Raw genomic sequence first — 21,769 nt, 5'->3', positions numbered from 1 at the left:
TATATATATATATATACACACATATACATACACCTATATATATATATACATACACCTATATATATATATATATACACACACACATATACATATATATATACACATATATATATATATATACATATACACATACATATATATATACATACATACACATACATACACACATACATATGAACACATATGTACATATATAAATACATATATATACATACATATATGCGTATAAATACTTATACGTACATATATACATACATATGTACATACAGTATATACGTACATACATATATACAGTACGTACATATATACGTACACATATACATATACACGTACACATATACGTACTTATATACATATATACAGTACGTACATATATACGTACACATATACATATACACGTACACATATACGTACATATATACATAAATACGTAAAATTGATGGATGGATAAGTACATATGTAAGTACATATATCCGTACACATGTACGGATATATGTACAGTACGGGCTAAAAGTTTGGACACACCTCATTCAATGAGATTTCTTTATTTTCATGACTATTTACATTGTAGATTGTCACATCAAAACTATGAATGAACTAGGGCTGGGCGATATATATACTCAATATATCGCAGGTTTGTCTCTGTGCGATATAGAAAATGACTATATCGTGATATTTGAGTATACGCTTTCACGCAGTTGCTTTTAGCTGCGGGGCATTATACTACAGGCGTTTCTCACTCTTTCTTGTCTCTCCTCACAGAGACATAAAAACAAGCGCACCTTCTTACATACGTCACATTCTGTCACGCGTGCAACGTCACACACTCTCAAGCATCAGCATGGGTAACGTTAGCTGTGGCAGGTGCTAGCGGAGTGGTGCGAGTGGTAATACGAGAGAAAGAAGGTGCAAATCTGGTAACAAATGAAGGAAGAATTAATTCCCAACAAAAACAGCACGGGGTCCATAGTCTGGCGGTGGTTTGGCTTCAAGCGGCAAGATGTTGAACAGACAACCGCAATATGTCAAGTATGCGGCAAAAACGTAACAGCACTACTAATTTGTAGCATCATTTGAAAAGTCACCTGCTAGAGAATGAAGAGTGCTTGAAACTCCGCATGTCAACATCTCAGTTCGGTGCCACACCAACAAAATGCCCAAGCAACCATTTCCACATCAACACTGTATGAAAAAAAAGAGTTGACAACATAAGGAGATAACGTCCGCAGGAACCTACCACATAGCGAAGGACATACACTAATGGATTTCCTATTATGCAGCTCATTTTTATTTGACAGTTATTGAAATATCTTGTGTGACATCATGCACAAAAGTGCACTTTATTTGTTTTAAACTATTGTAGTTGCGTTCTGTACAAAAAGTGTTGTTTTGATATGTCATCTTAGTGACATCATGCACAAAAGTGCACTCACAGCTTGTTTTAAAAGGTCTCTGACAATCTTGCACTTATGTTTTTGGAAATGACATGAATGTTTGTGCCACTGCTTAACTGTTTAATAAATACACTTTTGGTAAATCAACTTAGTTCTGAGTTCCCTCTCTGCATGAAAGTATAAAATTATCATATACTAATGCAGTATGAACAAGAATGTTTTAATGTAGACACATAGAATCATCATACTGGGGGGTGGGGGGTTTGTTGTAGGATGCGAGGCAGAAGTGAGAGAGGCGAGGGGTTAAAGCAGGGGTCACCAACCTTTTTGAAACCAAGAGCTACTTCTTGGGTACTGATTAATGCGAAGGGCTACCAGTTTCCATCCATCCATTTTCTATCGCTTATTCCCTTTGGGGACGTGGGGGGCGCTGGAGCCTATCTCAGCTACAATCGGGCAGAAGGCGGGGTACGCCCTGGACAAGTCGCCACCTCATCGCAGGGGCTACCAGTTTGATACACACTTAAATAAATGTCCAGAAATAGCCAATTTGCTCACTTTACCTTTAACTCTATGTTATTATTAACAATTAATGATATTTATATTTGTGGAAACACTGATCATCTTAATGATTTCTCACAATAAATATATATAGAAACAGATAAATATCAATATGCAACACTATAATTAAGTGCACATTTTTCAAATTGAACATTTTCAAATGATCACTTCTAAGTCTTGAGAAATCACAATATCCCATTTTAACGAGCTAGCCACTAACATTTTTTAACAAATCATGAATTATTTTGCACCATGTTTGTACAAATAATAACTCATGTAAAATACAAAAGTCAACTCTCAAATTTTTAAATAAATCATGTCACACATTGAACTGGGCACCAAATCTGTTATCTGTTTCTTTGTCAGTTAGTGAAGACCAAGTCTTTAAAATATTTTCTTGGATTTTCAAATTCTATTTGAGTTTTGTCTCTCTTAGAATTAAAAATGTCGAGCAAAGCGAGACCAGCTTGCTAGCAAATAAATACAATTTAAAAAATAGAGGCAGCTCACTGGTAAGTGCTGCTATTTGAGCTATTTTTAGAACAGGCCAGCGGGCTACTCATCTGGTCCTTATGGGCTACCTGGTGCCTGCGGGCACCGCGTTGGTGACCCTTGGGTTAAAGTGTGTGCCTGTTTGCGGGTCTGTTAGTCATTCATCAGGTGGGGGTGTCGTCGATGTCATATTTATTCTACTAACGATTTTCGATTGACTGGTAGGGTCCCCAAGATTGACTGGTTGGCGACCCCTGATCTAAAACGTAGAAATTAGGGATGTGAATCTTTGGGAACCTAACGATCCGATCTCTGAGGTAACGATTCTATTGAAAATCCATTCTTGATTCAAAACAGGGTGCAGGTTAGAAAAGCTCCTTTTGGTTGCATGAAGATGGCATTAAAACGTTTAGAAATTTATAGATTGAAAATTATGGATCAATTTAGAATCGAGATAAATAACAATCACGATTCAGATGTGAATCGATTTTTTGTGCACCCCTAGTAGAACTGTGCTCGTGCAACTTTAAGCAAAGCAGGCAAAGACTAATTGTACTTTGATCATCTCACGACAACAACATGAGCAACAAGATGGTCTCTCCAAAGCAACAAGCTTGTCTTCAGGCGCAGGAAGTGAACCCAAAGAGCCTCACTACGGATGCTCGGCAATAATAAAACATCATTTCACTTTGAAAAAAATGCGACATGACCTTACCTTAGCTTAGTTTATCTTAGCATCTAGCCCATGAGCAGGTGACACCATGCAGCAGCGGCAGGTCCTGTGGAGGAAAAATAAGTTCATGTCAAGTTTTCTGCTATAAAAGCCGGGAGGAGCCAGAGACAACACGTGCGTGTGAATCTGGTTTTGTCATAAAGCGTGTTTAAAAAAAAAAAAAAAAAAAAGCAGACAAACGGACACAGGAGCAAGTTTATATGCTGTCCTTCTAGAAAGTTCTTGTTGGAATCACAAGACTAAACGCAATGCAGTCCATACTCAACGCAGTCTTTGTCCTGTTGCATGACCACCAGTGAAAACACAACACGTACACAAAAGCACCGAGCTCATCAAACAGTGCTGACACGCTGAAAACTAAAACACTGCGATGTCAGGTTACTCCAAATAAAATAGAATAGAATCCTGTTATTGTCATCGTGAACAACCAAAATAAGTCCTGTCTATCAGTGCAATACAAATGAAAATAACTAAAATTAATGAGAGTCATGAAAACAGTCACACATTGGGATGGGTACCTTTATGTTTGAGCCGATACGGTATCAATTTCTGGTACTTTGTGTTAATAAATGTGAACTAATCGATATTTAAATAGTATTTTTTAATGTAATGTTTAAAAATGTGCTATCCTGTTGTTATATCTTCTTTTATTATTCCATTTGAGTCTCATTTGCAATGCAGTTGCACTTCCAAGACATTAAATAGCAGTACTGTATAGGACACATGCGTCAAACTCAAAGCCAAATCTGGCCTGCCACGTCATTTTATCCCAGCAGCGCAAAACATTGATACAACATTGTATATACGTACATGTCCTTTAAAACTGACTTTGAAACAACGCTGCAAAATAGTTGTATTTGACCAAACAGCTCAATTTTTTGTTTCATCTGACCACAGAACTTTCCTCCAGGTCTTATCTTTGTCTATGTGATGTCAGAAGAAACAAAAATTCGGTCATTTCCCAAACAATATTCTACAACACCAATACAACGTTAAAACAACATACTTTTTGACGACGTTTATTCAATGTTGGGTTCTGATGTTGATTTGACCATTGAAATTTGGTCATTTCCCAACCAATATTCTACAACAACAAATACAACGTTGAAACAACATGCTTTTTGACAACATTTATTCACTGCCAGGTTGTGACCTTGATTTGACCATTGAAATTTGGTAATTTTCCCAACCAACAACGTTGATCCAACGTTAGACATCAATGTTGTCTCAATTTACAAATACAACTATTTTGCAACGTTGTTCCAAAGTCAGTTTTAAACCACATGTATGTAGTTTAAAGCAGTGGATAGTCCCAACGAAATTCGGTCGGTGCCTTGAAAAAGTACCAATTAAGTACCCGTCCTGGGTCGCACACACACACACACACACACACACACACACACACACACACACACACACACACACAATACAGACAGAACACTAAAATACAACATAATTATTATACAATTATTGTCAGTTAAAATATTACAAGTAGTCCCTTTTAATACGTTCTAGTGTTTTGTTTGGCGGGGGGGTTGCAATACGATTTACTAATGACTTTGCTACCTATTTGTTGATCATACTGCACTAATAATCAGAAAAAAACTGTGTAGAAATGCTTCAGGCAAACCACACACACACACACACACACACACACACACACACACACACACACACACACACACACACACACACACACACACACACACACACACACACACACACACACACACACACACGGCTTGTTACAGGTATGCATGGATTGTTATTTCAAGAGTCAGTATTTCAAATGCACCAACATAAATAGTTGGCAGTGTCCCATTTCAGACTTGCACAGATTTTTTTAGAGGAATCTGGCAGGACTTCACCGCTTCACAGTAGTAGCAAAAAAACTGTGTTTGCAGTCTGCTGGTTTTTGTTGTCATCGCTCTAAAGTCTGCCTGATGGCGGCAGTTCTAAGAGTCTGTGACCAGGGTGCGGCGTGTCCTTTATTAATATTATAAACCGTTCAGTTCTCGAGAGGGGGAGGCGGCGGCAACATAAAAAAGATCAAGACAAGGACATAAAATTCAGTTTTTCGTCAGTGCATTTACTGCTTCATATTAATATTTGTGAGGACGTCTATTAATTTAAGTCGGCGACCATTTTTCCACTTATTGCTATGTGTTCCCGTTGACTCCAGCACAGCCAGTCAAATTTCGCTGGGTGAAACATTGACCTACAAATTATTGCCGATAAACGATATCATTGCCATTATTTTTTGGAGACCAAACTAACCACCGTTATAATGACAATACATAATAATAACGGAAGTATATCATTTCAAATGCAATTAACATGTATTTCTTGTCTATTTTAACGTTGTGATTGAAATGTAAACATTTAAATATTCAAGTTAAATAAAAAACAAAAAATAAAAATAAAATATACTGTCTGTAAGCAACATTTTGCAATTGAATATAAACATCGCAACCATATCAATAAAATAAGTTCTGTCAGAGGGTGGGGAGCCCTCAAATATACACAACCAAAACCATTCTAAAAAAGGCTTAATAAAGTTATGTTGACCAAAATGTATCACGATTATCATTGTTATTGTGGTAATGTTGAATGTGCTCAAAAAGTACTTTAACACACACTTCAATTTTGGTTGTATTCTCTTAATAACTAAAATAAATTAACACAATACACTTTATTGGCAGAGGAAACAAATATCTTCCTGGCTTCATAAGAGCCATATTATTTTTATTTGTGTTTTTCTTTTACTGTAAATTTGTTTCACTTCCGATTTATGACGTCCCGCGAGTTCACTTCCTGTTGAATGGAGTTTGTGTCCGTCTGTTTCATTGACACTGTCGAGTTTATCGATCACTTTGTGCAAAAACAGCACGTCCTTTATGTTTGATGTGAATACTGTAGCTCACTTGTTTAAACAGCAATGTGTTTGCACGAGTTTAGATTGGGGAAAGACGTCAATGTCTGTTGTTTACATGTTAGCAATTTAAGCTAGCTAGCAAACTAGCGCCAGTCAGTCCGTCCGTATAAGTTATGAATGGCGGCTCTTTGATCATTTTAATTTAATACGGTAATACTAAACGTCGGGAGTTTTCAAAGCGGTTATCATGACTACCGTTTTTGTTGCACGAATACCCGCAGCCGCAGAAACCGGTGCAAAAGAGTGACCTTTTTTGTAAGGGGTGCCAGAAGTTGGCAGACCCGTCAGCGATCCTGTTCTGTCTCCCTGTAATTTTTGTCTGCTCTTGAATGGGATTGTGCTAAAAATCTTAATTTCACCTCAGAGATTAATTAAGTATTTCTGATTCTGATGAACGTAAGATCCGCGGCCCCGCCTCGCCTCACAAAGAGTCCAAGACACTTGATGAAGGACGAGATGATTCACCCCCTTCGTTTCATTCCGCCAGGGCACAAAAGCCTGCAACTGCTGAAACCGATTTATCGACGCTGGAAAATTTACCGGCTTAATTTTCATTTATCGGCGGATAGATATCGGCCCAGGACTATGCAAGTCTCTTCCAAAGGCCATAAAATGGAGAGTATGAGGATAACAGTCAGAGGAACAATAATCAGAATAATCGTAACAATTGAAAAACATAAGCACATTGTGCTCGAAAAATCACAATCTTAATCCTAGTCTTTCTTGCACTTTGAACTCAGCTTTCAACGCTACAAAGATGTTCCAGTTGGGGTTTATGTCAAATGATTTTTGCCAAACGTGACAAATTGTTGCAGTGTGCTCGTGGGGCGCCAGCACTGGGCACGACAGAGCCAAAGATGGGTCACGGTCTTCCATTAACCTTTCTGGAAGACGCAGTGAGGAGCGGCCAGCCGCTTGGATTGCCAGCAGGACACACCGCCACTCACACAAACGTCGATGATGGAGGTTCTGACCTCAAGAGCAGCCAATTCCAAGTAGCAAGACCCAGACCAGCGACCGGAGAAGTCATAGTCCGGATTAGCCGGCTGCTCGCCGCATGCTGGAGAAGGCCCGTTCGGGCCAAAGCAAATGCTTGGATCGGTTTACGTGGTGGAGAGAAAACAAGCTTGGTTCGCACCCAAACATGAAACCTCAACCAGGAAGACGAGACCTGGTGTGCAGAACTAGCAGCTTCCAGAAGTTTCCAGTCCCCAGTCTGCCTCGCAGCGCACAGGAACGTGTTTGCTTTGTAGCAGAACCAAGAAGCGGTCGACCAAGTTGGACCCGCGAGGATTCAACGTGTCGTCCATCATCCGGGGAGCTTTGCCTCTTTCAAGACCACAACCTCCAAACCGCAACTTGGAGCAGCGGCAAAGAGAAGGATTGTTGATTGGATCAGGATGTTTTACTTCGGGCTGGGTCATGTGACCTGGCAAAGTCTGCTGACTAACCAATGACGCAGTGAGAGTGTGTGGATTCTTGTTGGAAAAACATCTCGACCGTGAGGACAGGCTTGCAGTGCGTGGCTTGTGTTTTTTTCTAGCTTTGCACGCACGCACAAACATAACCGGGGAAGTAAATTCTAGATTATAAATCATGCCTCTCACCTGGATAGAAGAAAGTTGTGGACATTAACCCACAACTTGGTCAACTTTGACATCCAACTTAGACCAGGCGATGGCCAGAAAGACACGAAAAAATGCTCAATTGAGACATTTTTTTTAACCCTTTGTGAGGATTATGATTAATTCTTCATCTCAACGGGAATATATAAACATCCCAGACATTGTACAGTAAGAGCAGACATTGTACAGTGAGTGATTGTTTAGTTATGTTCATTGTTTGCATATCTTGGTTAGCACTTAGCAATACTGCTACATGATGCTTTAGGTTTCTGGATCATCATTTGTCCCAAAGTAGTCTTTGTTGTCTCTCATGACGTCTGCCATGTTTAGTAGTGTTGTTATTGAAGGAAAAAGCTAACTTTTTGATGAGTCTGTGAAATTAATATGCCATTGAATGCTTAAAATGAGCAAAATATCACATGTTATGAATGTACCAGTTACTACATTACATATACCAGGGGTGTCCACACTTTTTGACTGGGGGGGCCGCATTGGGCTTGAAATAAGCGTGCAAGTAACTAAGTATTAATATATATACACATATAGTACATATGTACACACACACACACACACACACACACACACACACACACACACGTATATACAGTACATAATGGATATATAATTAATTATTACACACACATACTGTATATACATTGCATACTGTATGTACTGTATATATACACATACATATGTATATAATATGTGTATACACGTACACACACACGTACACACACACACACACACACACACACACACACACACAATTACAAATAATAATATAATGGATATATATTTATTAAAATTGGTTATTAAAAATATGTAATATATACCTTGTTTACTTCCGTGACAACCTCTAAGTTTTTTAATCAATCAGAAATATCACGGCAAGCTAAAATGCGCCATACATGAATAAGTGTGGAGAGAATGTTTTGCAAATTTCCCATCATCCCTTGTAATGGATTTAAACGGCCGTAGTTTAGATTTTTTTACGCTGATTGGACGTTTATTATAATATCCACCAGAATCAATGAGCAGGATGTGTTATGTGGGACCATGTTTGTTGAATTGTTTTGCTGGTTGAATTTGTTTTTCTCTGCACCATGACTAGGGAAGGTTGTTTGAATTGGGTCATATAAGTAAACTCTGTCCATAGCGTTTTTACCCGTATAGATTCTTCATTCACCACTACAAGCAACGGCTGTAAGTTTTGCAATATAACTAAAACTATTCATACTTACTAAACCCTCTCATTTGTGAAGGAGTGTTTTTATGCACACTTGTCTGTTTAGCTGATTGGAGAGCTAGCTTCCGCAGCTAGTGGGTCCATGACGATGACTTCTGTTTTGTTTTACTGCCGTGTTACAGGCACCGTTAGGAAACAATTAAAGGTATGTGTAATCTTTATGTGTAAATAACTCATTTCACAACGTATATATCAGCGGCTTATAGCGGAATATTTTTTTCCCCCTGATATTTAGTGGGTGCAGATTCTTTACCGTTGCACTTTATAGCCTGGAAAATACAGTATATATATTGTTTCTGTGCAGCCCGGCAGCTAATGCGTCACGGACCGGTACTAGTCCAGTGGTTGGGTACCTCTGTATTATTAGCATGTAGCATTCTCTTCCTCGCACAGGTAAACTAGCTGAAGCGACCCCGAGGTTATTCCAAATAGTGTACACCACATAGAAGCGTGAAAAGTAGAAACCATTTGGTGAATCGGGCTGTTTTAGCGCAAGAAAACAAAGTCAGAGACTTAAAGCCAGGCGTGCCAAACGTACGTCCCGAGGGCCAGATCAGGCCCGCGAACAGGTTGTATCCGGCCCGCGGGATGAGTTTGCCAAGTATAGAAATTAACCTGAAAATTTTGAATGAAAGAAACTGCTGTTCTAAATGTTCCACTGGATGTCGCAATGGCAATTCTTTGTATCTTTGTAGATGATGCTACATATGTACAAAATAAACCACATGATGTGCATCATTTAAAGAAAATGATCCAACTACATAAATAACATCCTGTAATTAGATTTTGATATAGTTTTCTTACCTTGATAGATTGAAAATTAACACCAATATATATAAATAGAGATGTCCGATAATGGCTTTTTTGCCGATATTCCGATATTGTCCAATTCTTAATTACCGATTCCGATATCAACCGATACCGATATATACAGTCGTGGAATTAACACATTATTATGCCTAATTTTGTTGTGATGCCCCGCTGGATGCATTAAACAATGTAACAAGGTTTTCCAAAATAAATCAACTCAAGTTATGGAAAAAAATGCCAACATGGCACTGCCATATTTATTATTGAAGTCACAAAGTGCATTATTTTTTTTTAACATGCCTCAAAACAGCAGCTTGGAATTTGGGACATGCTCTCCCTGAGAGCATGAGGAGGTTGAGGTGGGCGGGGTTGGGGTGGGGGGCGGGGGGGTGTGTGTGTACATTGTAGCGTCCCGGAAGAGTTAGTGCTGCAAAGGGTTCTGGGTATTTGTTCTGTTGTGTTTATGTTGTGTTACGGTGCGGATGTTCTCCCGAAATGTGTTTGTCATTCTTGTTTGGTGTGGGTTCCCAGTGTGGCGCATATTTGTAACAGTGTTAAAGTTGTTTATACGGCCACTCTGTGTGACCTGTATGGCTGTTGACCAAGTATGCGTTGCATTCACTTGTGTGTGTGAAAAGCTGTAGATTGTATGTGATTGGGCCGGCACACAAAGGCAGTGCCTTTAAGGTTTATTGGCGCTCTGTACTTCTCCCCACGTCCGTGTACACAGCGGCGTTTTAAAAAGTCATACATTTTACTTTTTGAAACAGATATACCGAGAATTTCCGATATCACATTTTAAAGCATTTATCGGCCGATAATATTGGCAGTCCGATATTATCGGACATCTCTATATATAAATAGAAATAAAATATAAATAATGACAAATAAAGATAGAATACTATTAACCGCAACATGTAAGTGTAAAAAAAACCAACAACATTATGATTTGTACATTTCCAATATGTTGTTCTATTTTTAAACAAAGATAACTTTGTTTTTAAGTTATCGTGCCGTGATTTCACCAGTTCGGCCCACTTGGGAGTAGATTTTTCTCCACGTGGCCCCCAATTTAAAATGAGTTTGACACCCCTGCTGAAAGCTTAAACGTTTCTGTTTACATGAACGGGAAAGGGATCCACCGTGGAGGACCTTGTTCATGGTCTCCGTGTTTGCGATGGCCGAGGAATGTCAAAAATGCGGCCCCGCGTGTTGCTGACTAAGAAAAATGGCTGACAATGACCGCTGTCCGTCCAGGGAAAAGGGGGCGTGGCCACTCTCCTAGATGACATGTGGTTCCTGCCCAATTCAAGGCCACCCCAGCCCCAGCCCCACTTCCACCGAGGGCAGCGGTGCTCCGCTAACACATTTATTCATTTCCCGTCAGCCGACGCTGACATGAGAGGCGTCGGGAACCCTTGTTCCTGCCATGGAAAGCGTACGGGGGGTCAAAATTAGCATAGCGTAATTACACCGGGGGAGGCGCGGGGACTCGGGAGGAGCACGGCGCGGCCCATAATTTGGCCTCGAGCTTCCCCGTGCAAGTGACAGGCGGTCCATGATAGCGGAGATGAATGTCGGAATTCGGGCTGTTAGTTTAACTGATGGCGCATTCAGCGCCGCAATAAGTGCACTCGCCTCTTCACCACTTTGCATCCCCGTCCCGCCCCCTCCCCTCCCCCAGGACCATTATCATGCTAATGTAAGCGAGAAGGAAACCGGGTAAAAAAAATAAATAAATAAAAATCATCATGGAGGATGCCAGCGGAGACAAAGCGATGTTGCAGGACTGCCGCTGCGCAAATGGACTCGGGGATATTCAGTCAGATGGTTCATTACGTCGTCTAATAAAAAAAGGCCGCGCTTGCTCCACTGCTTGGAAAATAAAATACAATAAAAAAAAATCAAAAACAAAGCCACTTCAGATTGTCATCATTTACCTCAATTCTGATCAAGATTTGAACTTAATCACCACCCATCAGTTTAGTATCCGTCTCTGATCACCCGAAGTGCAAAAATGACAGATTGGTGATGGCCTGGGGCAGTTTTCGCCACTAAGCTCCACCCACTACAAGTAGATAAGAACATTTGGGCACTTCAGGGTGTCATCATCATCACTTCTACCGAATAAGATCAACATCTGAATTTGTGAAGCCAAGGTTTTTTTTAACGTTTCCTGTTTAGTGGCGAACCATCGGAGCAAAGTTTGGCGCCATGCCACCCCCACATATGGTGGCGCAGGAACAATTTGATCGCAATTTAACCTCAGCTCCATGTGTCGTATCAGTCGTTGTAACCGCGACTCATTTGGCCAAAGTCCCTGGAAGGAGTTTGTTAAAACACAACTCCTTTTTGTTCACCGACAATTGTAAAGAGGAAAACCAAGATGGCCGACTTACTGTTCAATTTCAAGTATGGGTCGCTTGGAGTTTTATGTGCATCCCGTCATGATAAACGTCTCCTGCCACTTTCGTGTCGATACGTGAAACTGGTGGAGGGGGCTACATTTTCCTGTTTTAAAAGACACTTCACCCTTGCTCCTGATGGGTCCTGGTTAGCGCCTTGCATGGCAGCTCCCGCCATCAGTGTGTGAATGTGTGTGTGAATGGGTGAATGTGGAAATACTGCCAAAACGCTTTGAGTTCCTTAAAAAAAGATAGAAAAGGGCTATAGAAGTACAACCCATTTACCATTTAAAAAGGTGGCGCTAGAGAGCCAATTTTCATTTTCGGGACCCCACAAAATGTAAGATTTTTTTTTGCCAGACATAACGTGCCCGCAAAATATGGGGACTTTTCACGCACGTTGAGGGCGTCAAGAAGGCGTCCAAACGTATAGAAGAAAAAAAAACACAGCAATTCCAATAGTAATAAAATAAATACAATACAAAACAAAATAAAATACAACACAATAAAATTAAATACAGTACAATAAAATACAATAAAAATACAAGACAATACAATAAAATTAATAAAAATAAAATTTAAATAAAAAAAAATTAAAAAATTAAACAAAAATAAATATATATAAAAGAATACAAATAAAAAATAAAAAATAAATAAATACAATTAAAAAAAAATAATATATATATATATATACAATTAAAATTAAAATTACAATTAAAATACAAATACAAATAAAATAAAGCCACTTCAGACTGTCATCATTTGTAGAAATTATGATTAGCGTTGTCCCGGTACCAACATTTTTTAGATACTTTTCAGTACTTTTTTAAATATAGAGGACCACAAAAAAATTGCATTATTGGCTTTATTTTAACAAAACAATCTTAGGGTACATTAAACATATGTTTCTAATTGTAAGTTTGTCCTTAAATAAACAAAGTGAACATACTAGACAACTTGTCTTTTAGTAGTAAGTAAACAAACAAAGGCTCCTAATTTAGTCTGCTGACATATGCAGTAACATATTGTGTCATTTTCCATTCTATTATTTTGTCAACATTATTAAGGACAAGTGGTAGAAAATGAATTATTAATCTACTTGTTCATTTACTGTTAATATCTGCTTACTTTCTCTTTTAACATGTTCTATCTACACTTCTGTTAACATGTAATAATCATTTATTTTTCTGTTGTTTGATACTTTATATTAGTTTTGGATGATACCACAAACTTGGGTATCGATCCGATACAAAGTAGTTACAGGATCATACATTGGTCATATTCAAAGTCCTCGTGTCCAGGGACATATTTCCTGACTTTATAAACATAATATAAATGTTAAAAAAAACGAAAAAAGATGTGATGCCAAAAAATACTGTTGTAATCATAGTAGTATCGACTAGATACGCTCCTGTACATAGTATCAATACAGTGGATGTTAGGTGTAGATCCACCAATGGCGTTTGTTTACATTTTGACACCAGTGAGCTACGGTGTGTAGTGAAGCATGTTTAGCTATTCCTCGTCCTGCAGTGATAATGGTACATGTAAGAAACATACTTTGTCGCCATGGAGACCAGGATTAGTGATTTAGAAGTAGATAAAACACTGCCAACTGGGACTGGACATTAGCTGCTAGCTAGCTAGCCATGTCTTAAAGCAGGGTTGCCCAACCTTTTTTCCACAAGGCACCGGTTTAATGTATGCATTATTTTCACGGACCGGATTTCTACGTGTGGCAGATAAAAAACTGCCCAAAAATTAGCCTTTGGCTACAATCTCAATCAATCAATCAATCAATCAATGTTTATTTATATAGCCCTAAATCACAAGTGTCTCAAAGGGCTGCACAAGCCACAATGACATCCGCGGTACAGAGCCCACAAAAGGGCAAGGAAAAACTCACAACCCCAATGGGACGTCGATGTGAATGACTATGAGAAACCTTGGAGAGGACCACATATGTGGGTGACCCCCACCCCTTCTAGGGGAGACCGGATGCAATGGACGTCGAGTGGGTCTAGCATAATATTGTGAAAGTCCAGTCCATAGTAGATCTAACATAATAGTGAGAGTCCAGTCCATAGTGGATCTAACATAATAGTGAGAGTCCAGTCCATAGTGTGGCCAGCAGGAGACCATCTGGCACATTAAACATTTTATATGTCCATTAATGTGCACTGTCCCGTGTACTACAACAAAGGAGTTGTAACATACATCTATTAACAAGCTTAGTGGTGTGTTTAGTGGGACAGGCGAAAGTGAAGTCGGAGAAAATGTGGTAGTTTATAAATTAATTATTGTTTCCGTGCGGGCCGGTTGCAAATGCACCACGGACCGGTACCAGTCCCCGGACCGGTGGTTGCGGGCCAATGTCTTAAAGCACCTCTTCCTGAGGGTGTTTCAGTGTTATAACTTCACCTTTATCGTTAGTTTTCAAGCCAAAATGCGTCCGTTCTCCCTTTTCTGTCTACACACTGTCTGTTTGCAAGTACTCCGTGATTGTGCGCTGCAGAACATGCTCCTCTGCTCATACCGTACAACCCTAATTATGACCAAGGTGATGATCTAATTAGGATATAATGCAATCTGCACTATTTCCTTCAGGACAGAGGGTCCATCATGACGTCAAACCTCCTAACGAGGCTGCCGATGGAACATCTGGATCCATAATTACGAGAAATTAACGATTAGAGTTCAGTGAACTAATGACCTGAATGAATCTTGTCAGAGAGCAGCCAGGATGAAAAGAAGGAAGGAGCTGTCATCGCATGCTGATGCGACGTCGGCTGGAGACGGACATTGATTGTTTTCATAGGCAAGCATTACGCTAATAAATCTGAATATCAAGGTTTATCGATAAAGCCCTTCTCTGCGATACAGTCCGAATCAATCACCAAAAAAAAAAAAAAAAAAAGAAAAAAAAAAGACTTTTCTAAGAAGTAGAAGTTAGGGGGCATCATTGGGGGATTATTTAAGAGTTATCTGGGGACTGCTCGCAGCCCTTCGCAAAAGACGCCGACAAAAAGCTGATTAAAAATCCCGACAGTGTTTGGATGGATTGTAAAAGAGTCGCTGATGAGACGTCTTCATCCATCCATGTGGTGTTTTCTTCTGCGTTGTCTCAGATGGAACACTTCAGTGAGTACACACGCTCGTGTCGTCCCGCCAAAGCGCCAATATGAAACACACGACGCAAATTAAAGGAATGTCTCAGCAAATAAATATATTAACGTATTTTCTAGACCATAGGGCGCACCGGATTATAAGGCGCACTGCCGATGAATGGTCTATTTTTGATCTTTTTTCATATATAAAGGCGCACCGGATTATAGGTCGCATTAAAAGGAGTCATATTGTTATTTTTTTCTAAATGTAAAACACTTCCTTGTGGTCTACATCAGTGTTCTGCAACCACTGTGCTGCGGCACACAGTCTGGTGTGCCGTGGGAGATTATGTAGTTTCACCTATTTGGGTTAAAAATATTTTTCGCAAAGCAGTACCGTATTTTCCGCACTATTAGCCGCACCTAAAAACCACAAATTTTCTCAAAAGCTGACAGTGCGCCTTTTAACCCGGTGCGCTTTATATATGAATAAATATTAAGATTCATTTTCATAAAGTTTCGATCTCGCAACTTCGGTAAACAGCCGCCATCTTTTTTCCCGGTAGAACAGGAAGCGCTTCTTCTTCTACGCAAGCAACCGCCAAGGTAAGCACCCGCCCCCATAGAACAGGAAGCGCTTCTTCTTCTACTGTAAGCAACCACCCGCTCGCGTAGAAGAAGAAAAAGCGCGCGGATATCACCGTACGTTTCATTTCCTTTGTGTGTTTACATCTGTAAAGACCACAAAATGGCTCCTACTAAGCGTCAGGGATCCGGTTCATGAAAAGACGCAATCTCTCCATCCACACACGGATTACTATTTCACAGCAACTGATATTCCTGTGAAACGCACCGTGGATACAACGGGAGCACGTACGGTGAATATTCGCACCACAGGGAATGAGAAGTCATCCTTCACTGTGGTTCTAGCTTGCCATGCTAATGAAACTTCCACCCATGGTGATATTCAAAAGGAAGACCTTGCCAAAAGAGACCTTTCCAGCCGGCGTCATCATAAAAAGCTAACTCGAAGGGATGGATGAAGAAAAGATGAGCGAGTGGTTAAGGTAAGTTTAAGTTTACGCGAAGAGGCCGGGTGGCTTTTTTCACGCAGCTCTGTCCATGTTGATATACGTATGTTTGTGATTGCACATTTGCGTACATTTTGGGAGTGAACAGAGTTGTTAGAACGCTGGTTTTTAATATATTATTAAAGTTTGACTGACCTATCTGACTGTTTTTTTGACATTCCTTTAGCGCAGTTAGATGCGGCTTACAACACCGGGCGGCTTATAGGTGGACAAAGTTTTGAAATATGCCGTTCATTGAAGGCGCGGCTTTTAACCCAGGGCGCCTTATGGTGCGGAAAATACGGTAATTATAATCCGCAAATAATGTGCCATTGTTTAGTGTCGGTGCTGTCTAGAGCTCGGCAGAGTAACCGTGTTATTCTCTTCCATGTCAGTAGGTGGCAGCCGGTAGCCAATTGTTTTGTAGATGTCGGGAACAGGTCGTGTGAGACGACGTAGGTTTGTCGTTATTACAATATGCAGGAGACAGCGGGAAGCAGCGTGCAGGTAAAAAAGGTATCTAATGCTTAAACCAAAAATAAAGAAAAAGTGAGTGCCACTAAGAAAAGGCATTGAAGCTTACGGATGGCTATGCAGAACAAAACTAAAACTGAACTGGCTACAAAGTAAACAAAAACAGTATGCTGGACGACAGCAAAGACTTACAGCGTGTGGAGCAGAGACGGCGTCCACAAAGTACATTTGTACATGACATGACAATCAACAATGTCCACACAAAAGAAGATAGCGACAATTTAAGTATTCTTGATTGCTAAAGCAAAGCAGATGCGGGGAATAGCACTCAAAGGAAGACATGAAACTTCTACAGGAAAATACCAACAAAACAGGAAAAGCCACCAAAATAGGAGCGCAAGACAAGAACTAAAACACTACGCACGGGAAAACACCAAAAAACTCAAAATAAGTCACAGCGTGATTTAATTTCCCCTCGGGGATTAATAAAGCATTTCTGATTCTGATTCTGATGTGACAGGTCATCCCAGTACACTTACTTTGAGACAAGAGCTATAGTGATGCATGGTTGGTTATGGTTTGAATTCATATCCAACAATTGCGACAACGACTTTTTATTGTCTACAGAGTTTCATTTCTTAATGATTTCTGCTGGTGGTGTGCCTCCAGATTTTTTCAATTAAAAAAATGAGCCTCGGCTCAAAAAAAGGTTGAAAAACACTGGTCGACATAACGTGATGGTGGTCCTTTGGTGAAAATGTTGCATAGATGATGTTTTACAGATCATCTGCAAGCCGCTTTCTGATAGTCGCTTCCCGATGCGCCGTTTTGTGGGCGGTCTTATTTACGTGGCTCACCTTCAACAGCGTCATCTCCTCGTCATCTTTGTTGTAGCGGTGTAGCGTGCAAGGACGGGAGTGGAAGAAATGTCAAAAGATGGAGCTAACTGTTTTAATGACATTCAGACTTTACTTCAATCAACAACGGAGCAGCATCTCCTCATCCGGAAACAACAACACCGGAAAAAACGTCCGACCGGAACTCTCTAATAACTAAAGTTCCTTGGGTGAATAATGGAAACTCACTACACCGGTATGTTTTAGCGCTTTCATGGAGAGTTTACTGACAGATATAAGTAAGAACTTTACACTACTTTGTATTAGAAATGGCAACAGCGGAGGATGAATGTCACATAAGAAGATAGAGAAAAAGAAGAAGCTTATCGACTACGTCATCGGCACGGACGACAAAGGGGGACATGCGCAATTTTTCAGGATTCATGCAGATCCCAAATACAGATCAGCAGGTAAGAAAAGTTGCTTTTGCATAATATTGCGAAACAAAACGCCAGATAATGTTTTACCTTATACACACACCATAATAATACTTGTATGTTTAATGCGCCGACAATCCATCAAGCGGTGCGGCTTCATAGCTTACCAAAGTCGTACTAAAACATTTTGATTGATTTTTGAGCGCCGTGTGTAATGTTCTTTATTTTCAATGGAACATATAAAATGTTGGTGTTGTTTACTTGAGACATATTGCCATCATAGTGCAGCCTACATTCACATCTTATGTTTGACTGCCATCTACTGGTCACACTTATCATTACACAATGTACCAAATAAAATAGCTGCGAGGTGGGTAAGCTCAACCAAACGTATTCCTTTCATAAGGCGCACTGTCGAGTTTTGAGAAAAAAAAGGATTTTAAGTGTGCCTTATAGTCCGAAAAATATGGTAGTTATGTGACAATGATATAAATAGAGGTTTCAGAACAATTGTACAATAAAAGTGAGTGATCTTCTTCTTCAATTAGTTCCACCGAGAACGACGATTGGGATGTCGCTTTAATCCCCATTGTTTACCACTACCAACAAAACACTGCCTCTAGTGTTCTGACAGGGAGTTGCAAGTCACGCGCTCAATAAGGTAAATAGAAGGGGTCATATTATGATTTTTTTCCACATTGAAAACACTTCCTTGAGGTCTCGATCAGTAGCTGTCAGCCTTTTTTCACCAAGTAGCACCTCAGAAAACACTTGGCTCTCCAAGTACCAGAATGATCTACATTATAATACAGTAGCCTAGTAGGCCTATTTTTTCATTAAAAACAAGTATATTCATTATTTTTGGCCACTGTAACATTATACAGTTTGAACCGTAACACTGTGTGTGAATATAGAAAATTAAAACTGTACTATAATCAAGTGATGTACCGCAGACCACTCGCGAGAATCACTGGTCTACATAACAAGTAATGGTGGTTATTTGGTCAACATGTTGCATAGATTATGTTTTACAGACCATCTTCAAGCCGCTTTCGGACCGTCTATTCAGGTTGCGCTGTTTTGTGGGCGGGTCTTATTTACGTGCCTCCACTTCGACAGTGCCTTCTCCCCGCCATCTTTGTTGTGGTTTTTAGCGCTTCCATAGCGAGTCTACTGACAGATATAAGTGAGAACTATACGCAAATTTGAAATAAAAATGAGAGAAAAAGAAGGAGCTTGGTGACTACAACGTCAGATTTGTGCAAAGCACTTTGGGTAAATGTATAAACATACGGATAACCCGCTGACATCATTAGTGGAGAAAAATGTCACAGGACACAGCAAATTCCAAACGGAATGAAGGAAGGCAAGTTTGTTTTATAAATATCTCCGCCATGCTTCAACGGTTGCATTTTCACATTTTCAGGACAAAAATAGATAAGAAAAGTTGGTTTTGCATAATAGATTCCCATTAAAGGGGAACTGCACTTTTTGGGGGGGAATGTTGCCTACTGTTCACAATCATGAGAGACAAGAAGACAAAAGTTTTCTTTTGCTTCATAACGTGTAAAAATAGTCTCGTTCTCGGTAGCTAGCAATGCAGCTAACGGCAGCAATTAATTCTACCTCTAAATCACTTTAAGAAAACGTCAACAATACTTAATTCACGTTCCGTAACCTGTATAATAACAAAGCTATTTCTCCCACAATGGGGAAATTATGTTGTTGCAGTGCAGTAACAAAAGTAAAGCGTAATGAAAAACAAAAAAATAGTGATAAATACTAATTATTGCTCGATAAAATACAACAAAAAAACACCAACATCAGTATTGCACACCAGGAAAAAAAACCATGACCTGCGGTAGAGTTCCTTCTTGCAGTGTGGATGTAACCGTGTGTTGCTGAAGGAGCTACTCAGAGTACCCCCCAGTGTCGTGCATGGGGCGAGAGAGATTGGACATTATGGATTTCAACTTGGTCTGTATTCTTCTTTCAGCCACCTCCTCAATGCTGTCTAGTGGGCAGCCTAGGACGGAGTCAGCTCTCTTGATCAGTTTATTAAGCAAACGACAGCATAAAACACAGCAGAAGCCGACACAGTGTGGTAAAAGGGTACGCAGCAGGGACCCGCACACCCCGATGGACCTCAGTCTAGTCAAGAGGTGTAGGCGACTTTGACCCTCCTTGTGCACAGACCAGTCCAGTTTATTGTTGAGGTGAACACCCAGGTATTTAAATGAGTCCACTATTTCTATATCTGACTCTTGGATGTTCACTGATGTGGGTGGTGGAGCTGACCTCTGGAAGTCAATCACAAGCTCTTTTGTTTTACTGGTGTTCAGGTGCAGGTGATTGCGTGCACACCAGTCAACGAAGCCTGAGATGACTTCTCGGTATTCCTGCTCACTCCCCTCAGACACATAACCCACCAGTGCGGAGTCGTCTGCAGATGGCAGTGGTTGGAGTCATGCCTGAAGTCCGAGGTACAGAACGTGAACAGGTGAGAGCACCGTTCCTTGGGGAGGCACAGTGCTGCAAACTACAACATCTGAAGAACAGTCACGCAGACTCACGTACTGCGGCCTGTCGATGAGGTAGTTAATGATCCATGCAGCAAGGTGATGGTCCACTCCCACCTTTTCCAGTTTCACCCACAGCAGTGCCGGCTTTACGGTGTTGAAAGCACTGGAGAAGTCAAAAAACATGACTCTCACCGCACTTCCTGCAGTCTCCAGGTGGGTGAGGGCCCGATGCAGCAGTTAAGATGATGGCATCATCCACCCTGATGACTTGACATTAAGTAAACTGCAAGGGGTCCATTGCTGACACTGTCTGCACGCGTAGGTGGCTGAGGATTATCCACTCCATGATCTTCATGAGGTGGGAGGTCAGGGCAACAGGTCTGAAGTGGTTCGGCTCCTTGGGATGAGGTGTTTTAGGGATTGGAACCACACAGGAGGTCTTCCAGAGTGTAGGGACTTTTTCCAGGCTGAGGCTCAGGTTAAAAATGTAATGGACCACAACAGTTAACTGGGCCGCACATTCCCTGTGTAGCCAGGAACTGATGCCATCTGGGCCTGTGGCTTTCCTGACCTTGTTCCTTCCAAACGCCCTCCTCAATTGATCCAGACTGATGGAGTGTTGGGTGGATGATGGCTGGGTGATGGCTGGGTGATGGCTGGGTGCGGTGAACTGGGCTTGCGGGTTGTGGAGGGCTGACAGTGGGGTTTGTTTGGAAAGTGTGGACCATGCTGAGGCGTAAACGGCTGGGGCAGGTGCGGAGTGTTGTGGTGTGGTGTGGATGTGAAGGTTGCAGTGGGGCCCAGAGTCAAACCTGTTAAAAAAAACCTTAAGTTTGTTGGCCCACTCTTGGTCGGCAGAAGCCTGGTGACAACTTCCACCTCGTCCATGACCTGAAATCTGTTTCAGGCTGGTGCACACTTCATGGGTGTTATTTTGCTCCAGCCGTTATTCCAGTTTTTGTTTGTAGTCCTTCTTACACCTCCTGATCTTATATTGAAGATCCCCCTTGACTCTTCTCAGCTCTTCCTCGTTTCCGGAGGTGAAAGCCCGCTTCTTCTCGTTTAATGGGGCCTACAGCTCAGTGGTGACCCAGGGTTTATTGTTGGGAAAACACCGGACCA

General features: G+C 40.7%; 1 protein-coding gene across 2 annotated transcripts in view; it reads right to left on the bottom strand.

Moving 5' to 3' along the window:
• The window catches only part of sema6cb (semaphorin 6Cb), a 185,240-nt gene that overhangs the window by 145,352 nt on the left and 18,119 nt on the right, over positions 1–21,769 (bottom strand). For both annotated transcript variants that reach the window (XM_061982832.1, XM_061982833.1), the window contains exon 2: positions 3,163–3,226. The gene's annotated coding sequence lies outside the window, so the exon portion shown is untranslated. The remainder of the gene's footprint in view (positions 1–3,162; positions 3,227–21,769) is intronic.

The sequence above is a fragment of the Nerophis lumbriciformis genome, linkage group LG21 (genome assembly GCF_033978685.3).
Source record: "Nerophis lumbriciformis linkage group LG21, RoL_Nlum_v2.1, whole genome shotgun sequence".
In the NCBI taxonomy this organism is placed as follows: Eukaryota; Metazoa; Chordata; class Actinopteri; order Syngnathiformes; family Syngnathidae; genus Nerophis; species Nerophis lumbriciformis.
This window is presented reverse-complemented; position numbering and strand designations above follow the sequence as displayed.